Here is a 13,293-nt window from a genome sequence, read left to right as displayed (position 1 = left end):
TTCTTGTAGAGTATGGACAAAACTTCTTGAGGAATCCAACTTGCATGGGTATTCTAATATTCCGCAATTGATCAACACTCTATCTTTGGTCTACTACGAACCTGGTTCATTCGTCATATGCATCGCACATCTGCACACCAGTTTAATAACGTATTATTCTGGAACATGAAACCTGATTCTTTTCAATATAATCAGTCCTGGATTGTTAATCATCAAAACATAATACATGCTCAGCTCAACACATCTTTTTGAATATACTATTGGACATTGCTTTATATTAGTGAGGGGACTGTTTGACCAAAAAATATAACTTTGGCTAAACTATTAAATTTATGTAATAATGAGTTAAATCTAGTTAAAGATAATAACTCTAGATGTGAATCTTAAAAATGTGTGTGTGATGGGTTAGATCCGGTGAAATGTTGACAATGATAGGCACAAAACGTTCATAAAGAATGAGCAATAATGAAGGTATAACTAGCAATAAATAACAATAAATGACATGTAAGTATATAAGAGGAATGATTCACCCAAATAAAGGATGGATTGGACGAATGTTCCTCCTGACGATAATGAATGACAGATAAATCCAAGGTTTGTTCGAATTCTTCTCGGATCTGGTGGGAAAATATGGAATAATATGGGCAAGAATCTTGATAAAAAGGTAATCTTTGTATCTTTACAAGAGAGAGAGAATCTTCTTCTGAAAAGTGATCTTATCAATTGAATATTACACGCCTTTCTTTTTTCTCTCTTTTCTTTTTTATTTGAGACATATCTCTAACAAACCCTAATGGTACAAGTGCAGAGAATATTAACTGGAATATTTACTTTAATATCATATTTTAAAAATTAGCCGTTACTGCTCTGTCAAAGGTGCTCGACCTCGATCATTGTTGACATCTCGACCAAGAATCTTGCTACTCCCTGGCCGACCTCTGCTGACTCTTCCCTTAATGCTATATTACCCTAAATATTCTAGGGTAGATTTTGTCTCATACATTTAGTCCCTCCGCTTATTGAGGCCGGACTCAGGCGGGCTCGATGAGCGGATATTGTATAATGTGGTTGAAGCGTTTGGACGACCTGAACGAGCCATGATGATTAGGGCGAGTTGGTAACATGTCCTTCGTTCTGAGCAAGAAAATGCCTTGGAAACGGCCAGGCTCAGAGAAGAGCGGCTCAATGAACGGATTGGAGAACTAGAGAATAAGGCTTCTGGCCTATGTGATTGAGTCGCCGCTCTGGAGGCCGAGAAGGCATAATTATTGGCTCGACCATCCTCTTCCCATGTTTCTGATTTCCCTGATGTTCTGCGAGGCTTATACGAGGAGTGGATTCACGCCGAGGATCAGCTGGATATGTTCAGAGATCTGATGAGGGCGGGGACCGTTTCAGAGGCCGCCTTCGAGGATGCTCATGTTAAGGCGCGTAGAGCTCGGTTCGCTTGCGACTATGATCCTGCTACACCGGAGGCCGGTGATGACGAGGATGATGTAGGCGTGGATCAGATCAAAGAGGACGCCTGGTATGAAGACGAGTATCCTAATGGCGATGGTAATGGTGAAGGGGCAACTGGGGATGGCCCAGGCGATCAGGCTAGTTAGTAGCTTTTCTCTTCTTTCTTTTTGTTTTGTTGCAGACTTCTGCGTGTTTTTTTTTGTTTTTCTTTTGTGGGCATCTTTCCGAGCCTATGTAAAAAAACATATTCTTCATATGAAATACCAATTTAGTTATTTGTACCTAATTCTTTTTTCTTCTGTTTGAGTTTGAATGCTTTTTGATTTTGTTGCTTGGTTTCCTCGGTTTCCTTAGTCGTAATAATTTAGCTCGAGTAGGGTCGAACGAGGTCGAAGTAAAACCTAAGTTTGATGATGGCTGAGGACCAGTAGATATTAATTCGAGCGAGATCAAACATATCGTTCTATTTATGGCTGGAGGCCGATTAGGTGTTGATTTGAACGAGGTCGAGTATAACTTGTGCTGATTATGGCCAATGGACGATTAGGTGTTGATTCGAACGAGGTCGAATATCACCTATGCTTGTGTCACGACCCTAAACTCAACCTGTCATGATGGCACCTATCGATGGTACTAGGCCAGCCGACTCCCACAATACTATAACAATTCATTCACAGATATGCCAAAAGGCATCTTTTATAGAAGAATTTCATAAAAGAAACAAGGGTTGAACTCAAAAATAGAAATGCAGAATGAAAAGCCCCAAACATCGGGGTGTCACTGAGTCATGAGCAACTACTAAAAACTAGTCCGACAACAATAAGACCAACATAGTCTGGGAAAAATCCAAAATACAGCTAAGGGGGAGATAAAGAAGGAGAAAACAGGGATGCGATCGCCAGACAACTACCTTGCTAACTCCAATGATCAGCTACAGGAATATCAGCAGTCGCTACTATGACCAAAAATGCTTGGATCTGCATACAAGGTGCAGGGAGTAACGTGAGTACACCAACTCAGTAAGTAACAGAATAAATAAAGGCTGAGAAGTAGTGACGAGCTAAATGCAAGTACCGTTTATATCACAAAAATTTAGTAAAGTGCGGCATGCTTTATAACCAGAGTTTAAGTCAAATCAGCTTGTTTAAATCAAGTTCAAGTAAATCAATTAGAAATATCTTTCAACATTTCGCAAACAAGGACTCAAAGCAACTATGAGCATGGATGATGAAATTATATGCTGCCCTCGGGCTAACATCACTCGGTCCTCCCAATCACTCCAACCTCACAATCACTCATGCCTCACCATCACTCATGTTTCACAATCGCTCAGCACTCGACACTCGCACTCAGTAGGTAACTGCGATCACTGGGGGTGTTCAGACTCCAGAAGGGCTCCTACAGCCCAAGCGTTATATCTGCACGGATAACTCATGTGCTGCATAGACAACTCACGTGCTATAATATCATATCAGAATCTGCACGGACCACTCACGTGCTGAGGTACAATACCTCACAAACAGGCCCTCGGCCTCACCCAGTCATAAACCTCTCCAGTCTCTCGGGCTCTCAGAAATCAAAGAAATCAGCCCAAACAACATTAACATGATGCAACAAATAGAACAACGGAGACTGAGCTATGATGTAAGAATGCATGAACATGACTGAGTACGGGATGTCAACTAAAGCAGTGAGAGGACAGCAAGAAACGACCTCTAAGGGTCCGAACAATACTGGCATAAGGCCTAGACATGGTATGTAGCATGATTTACAGCAAATCTTTCTAAAACACATAAGGAGCATATAGCTACAACAGGTTGTTCAACTTTACAGTTGCTACGGGATGGACTAAGTCACAATCCCCCAACGGTGCATGCCCATACGCCTGTCACCTAGCATGTGTGTCACCTCCAAATAGTCACATGACACACAAATCCGGGGTTTCATACCCTCGGGACTAGATTTACAACCGTTACTTACCTCAATCAGAGCAAATCTCTACTCCGCAATGCCCTTGCCTCTCGAATCGGCCTTTGAGCATCTCGAATCTAGCCACAAGTAGTACAATACCATTAATATATGCTAAAGGAATCAATTCCACAAGAAAACTCCTAAATTAGACTCAAAACCCGAAATTGGCTCAAACCCGACCCCCGAGCCCACGTCTCAGAATCCGACAAAAGTCACAAAGCCCGAAAGCCCATTCACTCACGAGTCTAACCATACCAAATTTACTCAAATCCGACAAAAAATCCCTTTTAAAACCTCAAAATTCCATCTCAGGAACTCTTCCACTTTTCCCCCAATTTTTCACCTCATATCACAATTTGGATGATAAAAATCAAGATATAATCATGGAATTTAACCAAAATCAAATGATAAATACTTACCCCAATCAACTCCTTAAAAATCCCTTCAAAAATTGCCTAAATCCGTGGTCTCTAGCTCAAAATATGAAAAATGGGTTCAAACCCCCAGATTTCCTTCTTCGCGAATGCGGAAGTACCCTCGCGTTCGCGAAGCACAACTGCCTCTTCCCAGAAATCCCTTCTACGTGAACGCGATCTACCACTCACGAACGCGAACCTTTACTGAACCTTCTCTTCACGAACGCGACCTCACCCTCGCGAATGCGTAGACCAAATGAATGGGGTCCCCAGCTGCCTCTTCTCTTCTTCGCGAACGCGTTACTCATCTCGCGTCCGCGATGCACTCTACTCCTAAACCTTCGCGAACGCATCCCTTACTTCGAAAACGCAAAGAATAATTCTTCCTTAATCTCCAAACACTTTTCACGAATGCGAGACCTATCTCGCAAACGTGTAAGAGGAAACCAGCAACAATAAAAAACAGCAGATCAGCTATCTCTCAAAGGCCATAATTGTTCCGTTAACCACCCGAAACTCACCCGAGACCCTCGGCACCTCAACCAAACATACCAACACGTCCCATAATATCATACAAACTTATTCGAACCTTCTAATCACTCAAAACAATATCAAAAAAACAAATTACCCCCGGATTCAAGCCTAAGAACTTCTAAACTTCCGAATTTCACCAACGATGCCGAAACCTACCAAACCACATCTGAATGACCTTATATTTTTCACACAAGTCAAAAATTATATCATGAACCTACTGCAACTTCCAAAAATCCAATCCGACCCCGATATTAAAATTTTCACTGCCGGCCAAAATTACCAAAATTTTAACTTTCGTCAATTCAAGCCTAATTTTACCACGGGCCTCCAAATAACATTTCGAACGCGCTCCCAAGTCCAAAATCACCTAACGGAACCATAAAAATTCAAATCCGAGATCGTTTACATATAAGTCAACGTCCGATTGACTTTTTCCAACTTAAGCTTCTACTTTAGAGACTAAGTGTCTCAATTCACTCCGAAACCACTACGAGCCCAAACCAACTAACCCGATATATCATAATATAACTGAAAAGTACAAAAGGAATCAGAAATGGAGAAAATTGGGTTATAACTCTCGAAACGACCGCCCAGGTCGTTACAGCTTGATTATGGTCGAGGGCCTATTAGGTGTTAATTCAAACGAGGTCGAATATCAACTATGCTTGATTATGGCCGAGGTCTGATTAGGTGTTGATTCAAATGAGGTCAAATATCAACTATGCTTGATTATGTCCGAGGGCCGATTAGGTGTTGATTAGAACGAGGTCGAATATCACCTATGCTTGATTATGGACGAGGGCCGATTAGGTGTTACACTTGTCGGCGGTATGATTTTAAGGCGGCGTTGCTTTGGTTGTACGTTCGGAGGAAATAGAAATAAACTTCATGTATTTGTGCTTTGTTCATACACTTGGAGAAATTTACATATTTTTCGGGCGTTGGCTGGCATTTCAATCCTAGTCCCAGTCTATCTAGTCCCTTCATTGGTCGAGCTGGTGAGGTATTGAGAGGTCGATCAATGAACTAACCGCCCTGTGCGCACTTTAGTCCCGAAGTGTTCCCTTCGTCGCCTCATTAAAAACCTCCTCGAGAAAACTCAATTGGGACAAAACTCAAGTGAGGAAAAAAGAGTACGACTTTGGGGGCACTTCGTCTTTTAGAAGTTGAAGTACTTGAGGTGTGTAATATTCCAGTTATTTGGTAGTCGTTTTCCTTCTATCGTTTCTAGTTGGAATGACCCTTTATTCGTTATTGCCGTGATTTTGTACGGGCCGTCCCAATTTGTTCCTAGTTTGCCATCCCGTGGGTCTTTGCTCGCTTGTGTTTTAGCTTTAAGCACATAGTCCCTGACTTTGAGTGGCCTAATCTTTGCCTTTTTGTTATAATAGTGTTCTTCTTGTTGCTTTTGGGCGACCATTCTTACGTAGGCCATATCTCTTCATTCCTCGACTTCGTCGAGCTCCTGCCTTCTGTTGTCGTCGTTTCAAGGTCCGCTTTTGTGGAGTATCTTAGGCTGGACTCCCCGACCTCGACTGGTATTACTGCATCAGTCCCATAGACTAATGAGTATGGTGTCTCTCCTGTGCTTGTCTTTGGCATTGTTCAGTAGGCCCAGAGTACTTCTGGTAATATTTCCGGCCACAATCCTTTGGCGTCTTCGAGTTTCTTCTTCATGATGTTTAGTATCGACTTATTGGAGGAAGTACTGACTTATTGGAGGATTCCACTTGCCCATTGCCTGCGGGTTGGTACGATGTTGAGAGTATTCTTTTGATGTGCCATTTTTCAAAAAGTTGAGCGACCTTTTTTCCAACAAACTGGGGTCTGTTGTCACAGCTGATCTCTTTGGGGAGACTGAAACGGCATATGATGTTTTTCCATATGAAGGCGATCACTTCATGTTCGCGTATTTTGGCGAATGCTCCTGCTTCTACCCATTTAGACAAATAGTCAGTTAAAACTAAAAGAAATTGTACGTTACCTCGTCCTGCCGGGATGGGGCCCATGATGTCCATTCCCCATTTGATGAACGGCCAAGGGGAAGTTACTGAGTGTAGGTGTTCACCTGCTTGGTGGATCATTGGGGCATACTTCTAGCATTGCTCGCATTTTTTTACAAAATCTTAGGCCTCATTTTTTATGGTAGGCCAGTAATACCCTGCTAGTCTGAGGCATCTAACCAAAGCTCGATTGCTGGAGTGAGCTCCACAGTGGCCTTCGTGTACTTCTTCAAGGACGCGCCGCGTCTGATTTGGGCCTAAGCATTTCGCTAGAGGTCCGCTATATGTCCTCTTGTACATGTCGTTATGAATAATGTTGTATCTAGCTGTTTGCATTCGCAGTTTCTTGGCCTCTTTTTTATCGTTGGGGAGTACGCCATCCTGCAGATATGTAACAATACGATTGCGCTAGTCCCAAGACAGGTTTATGGTTCTTACCTCGATTTGATCTATCAATGAGTTGAGGAGGTGGACCATATTTCTTTCTCTAGTTGTAATGTTTTTGGTGGCTGCGACTAGTTTGGCGAGGCCGTCCGCCTCAGTGTTCTGTGCTCGGGGGATCTGGTCGAGTTGACATTCGTCGAACTCGAGTAGCAGCTTGCAGATTTCGGTCTGGTACTTTTGTAACCTTTGCTCCTTGATTTGGAAAGTCCATGTGACTTGGTTGACCACGACTTGAGAATCGCGGCGCAGTTTTAGTCGCTTCGCCCCGTATTTGAGCGCTAGTCTTGGTCCTTCAATTACGGACTCATACTCAGCCTCATTGTTAGTCATGTCCGGGCATCTTATGGACCGACAAATCACTTTGCTTGTTGGGACTTCGAGTACGAGTCCCATCCCAGATCCTGGCGTGTTAGACGCGCCATCAGTGTACAGAACCTAGAGGTCTTGTGTTTGGGGAGAAGCATGGATGACTCCTTTTCGACTTTGGGCATTATTCTTGCACTGAAGTCGGCGACAAAGTCTGCGAGGAACTATGACTTTATCGTCGTTCGCGGCCGATATGTAAAATCGTGCTCGCTCAGTTCAACACTTCAATGGCCCATTTGGCCAACCTGCCCGATATCTCGGGTTTATGCAAAATGTTTCTTAAGGGGAAAGTCATGACGACCGAGATAGGGTGGCATTAGAAATATGGTCTAAGCTTTCATGAAGCTACGACCAAGCTACGACCAGGGGTCCATTGGGGGTCGTTCTCCTTTTTGAGTACGTTGAAGAACTTATGGCACCTATCAGAGGATCGTGAAATGAACCTCGAAAGGGCGGCGATACGACCAGTCAACTTCTGGACCTGGTTTTTGGTGGTCAAGTGCTCTGGTTTAGTCGGGATTGACCTCGATACTTCGCTGCGACACAAGGAAACCCAAGAATTTTCCTGAGGCCACGCCGAATGCACATTTTTCGGGGTTTAGTTTCATGTTGTATTGCCTGAGTATACCGAAGGCTTCTCTTAAATGGTCGATGTGATCTTCTTTCCTTTTGGATTTGACCAGCATGTCGTCTATGTAGACTTCCATCGGTTTACCGAGTTGGTCTTTGAACATCTTCGTCACCAACCTTTGGTAAGTTGCCCCCGTATTTTTCAGCGTGAAGGGCATGACCCTGTAGCAGTACGTCCCCTGGTGGGTGATGAAGTTGGTTTTTTCTTGGTCCTCTTCCTTCATGAGGATCTGATTATAGCCCGAGTAGGCATCCAAGAAACTTAGTAGCTCGTGCCCGGCCATTGCGTCGATGAGTTGGTCGATATGGGGAATAGAAATGAATTCTTGGGGCAAGCTTTGTTTAGGTAAGTGAAATCTACGCACATCCGCCATTTGCCATTTTTCTTTTTCACCATGACTACGTTGGCGAACCATTAGGGGTACTTCAACTCCCTAACGGAGCCATTTTCCAACAATTTTTTCACTTCTTAGCGTACTGCGTCATTAATTGCGGAGTTGAACTTATGCCTAAACTACCTTACCAGGGGTAGAGTGGATCGATGTTCAATTTGTGTGTGGCGATCTCCTTTGGGATACCTAGCATATCTGCATGGCTAAAAGCAAATAAGTCCGCGTTAGCAATTAAAACTTCACGAAACTTACCCAGTTCTTGAAGTTTGTAGTCGATGTAAGCTTCCTTGCTGTGGTCATTGATGTCTAACTGAACCGAATCGAAGTCCTCTATGGTCGATCATGCGGCCTCGACCATCGCATACCAACCTCGACCCTATTGATTGTTATGCCTCTTTTTATTTATCCTTTGTTTGTTGGGTGGCCATACAGTCTAAGGCGATGCGGTAGTATTCCTGGGACATGCGTTGCTTCCCTAGTATACTGAATATTCCTCATGGAGTTGGGAATTTGATGGCTTGGTACAAGCTGGAGGGGATAGCTCTTATGGTATGTATCCACGGCCGCCCTGTTATGGCGTTGTATGTTGTCTCCTAGTCCATGATGTGGAATGTGGTTTCCAAAGTGAGGCCACCCGCTAGGACTGGGAGTGTAACCTCGCCGGATGTTCGATCAACTGCATTGTTAAAGCCTGTTAGTGTGATGCAGCGTGGCACTATCTTGTCCTCGAGTTTCATTTGTGCGAGTACTCGAGGATGGATAATACACGTGCCGCTCCCATCGTCTACCATAACCCGTCTTACGTCGGTATCTAAAGTTCGTAAAGTGATAACAAGAGCATCATAGTGAGTGAAAGCCAAACTGTTAGGTATCTGACTTATCAAAAATGATACTTTCTTCGAGTTCATCATACCGTTGGTGGGTGATCGATCGTTTGAGCTTGTGGGTTGTGGTGAACTTCACACTGTTGGTGGAAGCATCGTCCCCACCACCGATGATCATGTGGATGGTGCGGGCTGGCGAGGGCGGTTTCGGCGGCCCTTGATGTTGTTCACGTCCCCTGGCAAAGTTCATCCTTCCCCAATCGCTCAACAATTCTTTGAGATGTCCCTGTCGCAGCATGATTATGACCTCCTGTCTTAGGGCGATGCAATCTTCGATTTTGTGTCCTCGCCCTTGACGGAACTCGTAGAGGGCATCTGATTTTCTGGTATTCGAGTCTAACCTTATCTTTTGTGGCCACTTCACCTTCGGTCCGAGCTTCTCCAAGGCGTAGACTATCTATGTATGTGACATGCAAAATTGTGAGTGGATAGTAAATGGGGCATACCTCTCTCATTCCGGTGAGTCCCTGTTCATGATCGAGGTGGGCCTTCTTCATGGCGGGATGATGATACAGTGGTGGTTCTGACATATGGGAGATTCCGTTCCCGGTTTGGTCGTGAGGCCGCGAGATCTCTTATGATATCATTTCTTCGATCCTTTCGGGATTATGCTTGCACTAAGGTTAGCCGATGGGTCGCCCCATTGAGGTCGTCCTCGTATGCTTGGACTTCGGCACAATATGTGTTATATATTTCGTCCCAAGTCGTTAGGGGATACTTCATAAGTCGACTTAATAATTTTTAGTTTCCAACTGATAAGGAAATAGTTTCGTTCTCAAACTGCTCAAATCTCTAGTATGATACCTTATTCTTTTCCATTTGACAAGGTCTTGGAACATCTTGATCATAACCATTTGATCTATTCTATATGCATGATCTTCTAGATGTATCTAACATGAATGTATTTTGTTGGGTATGCGAACAAAATCCCATATTGATAGTTGAAAATTTGGTATGCTACATATAAGGTATGAGATTCGCTTAATGGAGTGAGACCAACCGTGCAAACATTGGTACATAGCGGACAATATCATACAATGTTAAGTATATTATTGGACTGGTTTGGCCCAACAAACTGGTATCAGAGCCTATGGTTTTGCGGGACGAGTATGACTATCGCACAATGATGGCGTGCGGCTCGATTTACTTCCTCTTTCTAGCATAGAAAAGCACAGAGACAAGAATAATTGTCGCCCTTGAACCATTTCTGCTCAACCTGTTTTAAAAAGCTGCTACCGCCATTTCTTCCGATACATTTGGTAAAGTGTCATGACCCCCAAAATTCAACTAGTCATGATGGCACCTAACCCAACCCGTTAGGTAAGACAACTATCCACTATCCAATTCCAATGTAATTTAACAAGACAATTAAGTAAAAAAATATCTAAATCTTATACATTCACCAAGGACTGGTAGTACAAATCATGAGCTTCTAAGAACAGAGTTTATAAAGCTGGTATGAAGTAAATACATCATCTGTTTGAGAAGTACATAAATAGAGTTTTATGAATCTAAGGCTACAATGAACAAGAGGCAGCTACAACCGGAATGCAGGTACATCTTCAGATCTAGCTCCCAACGAACACATCAACATCAGCAGCCAACATCTGCACGCAAGGTGCAGAAGTGTAGTATGAGTACAACCGACCCCATATACTCAATAAGTAACAAACCTAACCTTAGGTTGAAAGTAGTGACGAGCTTGTACCAAGGTCGGGTCCACCACCAATAACCAACAACAGTTCATAAAAACATAAGCAAGTAACAAAGAAGTAACTCAGACATAAAATGCTCAGCTTAATCATGATTTCTGAAAATAGTTCTGCCTTCCAAGTACATCAGTGAAAACCCAAATCGTTATCGAAATTGCAAAAAATATGAATAAGTTTGAAAACAGTAATTTTCCCAAAAGTCCTTTCAATAATGATTAAAATGTTTCATTTTATTTCCAGATAGCCAGTGGAAAAATGCATCACTATGCCTATATGCCAATATGTGTGAGAAAGCACGAATGACGTGATACCGTACAATATGAGGAAAATGCATCTCTATGTATGTATGCCATATGTGCATGTCAATGCGATGCACTCGGTGATAAAATCATATGCATACTCTCAGAGTATCATTTCACTCAGTCCTCCCAGTCACTCAGTCATCCCAGTCACTCAGTCTTCACAACGTCATGAAAATAGCCCGAAAATAATGATATGATGTATCAATAAATAACAACAGAGACTGAGATATGATATGTAATGAATATTACTGAGTATAAATTTTAATTTAAAACAAATAATTCACAGCAATATGAGCTCTCTGGGTTCCAATAATACTGGCATACAGCCTCAACATGATTTTTAATATGATTCTTAGCTCAATTTCTTTAACACATAAAACTGCATAGAAAATACCAAGATTATTTGACTACAAAATTCCACAGAACAATTATGTCACAATTTCTAGGGTGAACGCCTACACGCCCGTTACCTAACATGTGCGTCACCTCCAAACAATTCACATAATACGTATATTCAGGGTTTATACCCTCAGCTCCAAGATTAGAAGAGTTACTTACCTCGAACAAGCCGAATCCAATGTCGAGCAAGCTAAACAATGCTCCAGAAATTCCATTCTGCGTGTATCAACTTCCGAACGGCTCGAATCTAGTCACAATTAATTTGATTCAGTCAACACAAATTATAGGAATTTATTCCATATCAAATACTAATTTTTCCACAAAAATCTGAAATTACACTCAAAAATCGCCCTTGGGGCCCACGTCTCGGAATCTGACAAAAGTTACAAAATATGAACGCCCATTCAACCATGAGTCCAACCATATAAATTTTACTCAAATCCGACATCAAATCTACCCTCAAATATTCAAAATAAACCAAGAGAGTTTTCACAATTTTTTAACTTAATTTACAAATTAAATGTTAAAAACAACCATGGATTCGGGTAATTTTACCAATATTGAGTTAAGAACACTTACCCCGTAGTTTTCCTTGAAAATCTCACAAAAATCGCCTCTTCTCGAGCTCCAAATCAGTAAAACTAGAAAATGGGACGAAGTCCCATTTTCAAAATTTAAACTCTCTGCCCAGTCATTTGCTCTACGTGATCGCGGACAAACATACGCGATCGCGAAGCACAATTTTCCACTGCCCAGAAAAGATCCCAGCTCTACGCGATCGGGGACCTCTTCACGCGATCGCATAGAGAAAACGCGTGGCCCAACTTCCTCTCCAATTCCCCTATGCAAACGCGGCATTTCCCACGCGTTCGCGTAGCACAGCCTGGCCAAACTTACGCGATCGCGAATGCCTTCATGCGATCGCATAACACAAAATCTTACTGCTCCAACTTAGCCTACGCGATCACGAACATTATCATGCGATCGCGTAGAAGTAAACCAGTGACAGAAAACCAGCATTCTTCAGCTGGAATGCCAAGTCCAAAATTGATCCGTTAGCCATCCGAAACTCACTCGAGGCCCCCGGGACCTCAACCAAACTTTCTGGTATCAAAAAGTCAACCCCCGGTCAAACTTTCCAAAAATTCGGCTTTCGTCATTTCAAGCCTAATTCCACTACGAACCTCCAAATAATTTTTCGGACACGCTCCTAGGTCCAAAATTACCATACGGAGCTATTGGAATCATCAGAATTCAATTACGAGGTCGTTTACACATAAGTGAATATCCGGTCAACTTTTTCAACTTAAGTTTTTAATTATGAAACTAATTTTCTCATTTCACTCCGAAATCCTTTCAGACCCGAACCAATTAACCCGATAAGTCATAAATCAACTGTAAGGCATTAATTGAGCAGTAAATGGGGGAACGGGGCTATAATACTCAAAACGGCTGGCTGGGTCATTACATTCTCCCCTACTTAAACATACGTTCGTCCTTGAACGTGCCAAGAGTTATTTGCAAGCCATCAAATCACTATTCTATCTTACAACGCACGTACCAGGGGGTGATCCCACGTCACCTTATTCGACATAGGCCTGACAACACAATACAACTAAAAATCCTTAATTTAACCTTAGCCCAAAAACCTTGGAATTTAATTCCCAACCTTGAGAATTTCTTTTCAAGACATGAATCTTATATTTACACATTGTAAGAGTCTGAACAAGTTGCATCGAGCTATAACTATAATCACGGATATAACCACCCAGCATATTA

Source organism: Nicotiana tabacum, chromosome 9 (assembly GCF_000715075.1).
Source record: "Nicotiana tabacum cultivar K326 chromosome 9, ASM71507v2, whole genome shotgun sequence".
Classification (NCBI taxonomy): Eukaryota; Viridiplantae; Streptophyta; class Magnoliopsida; order Solanales; family Solanaceae; genus Nicotiana; species Nicotiana tabacum.
This window is presented reverse-complemented; position numbering follows the sequence as displayed.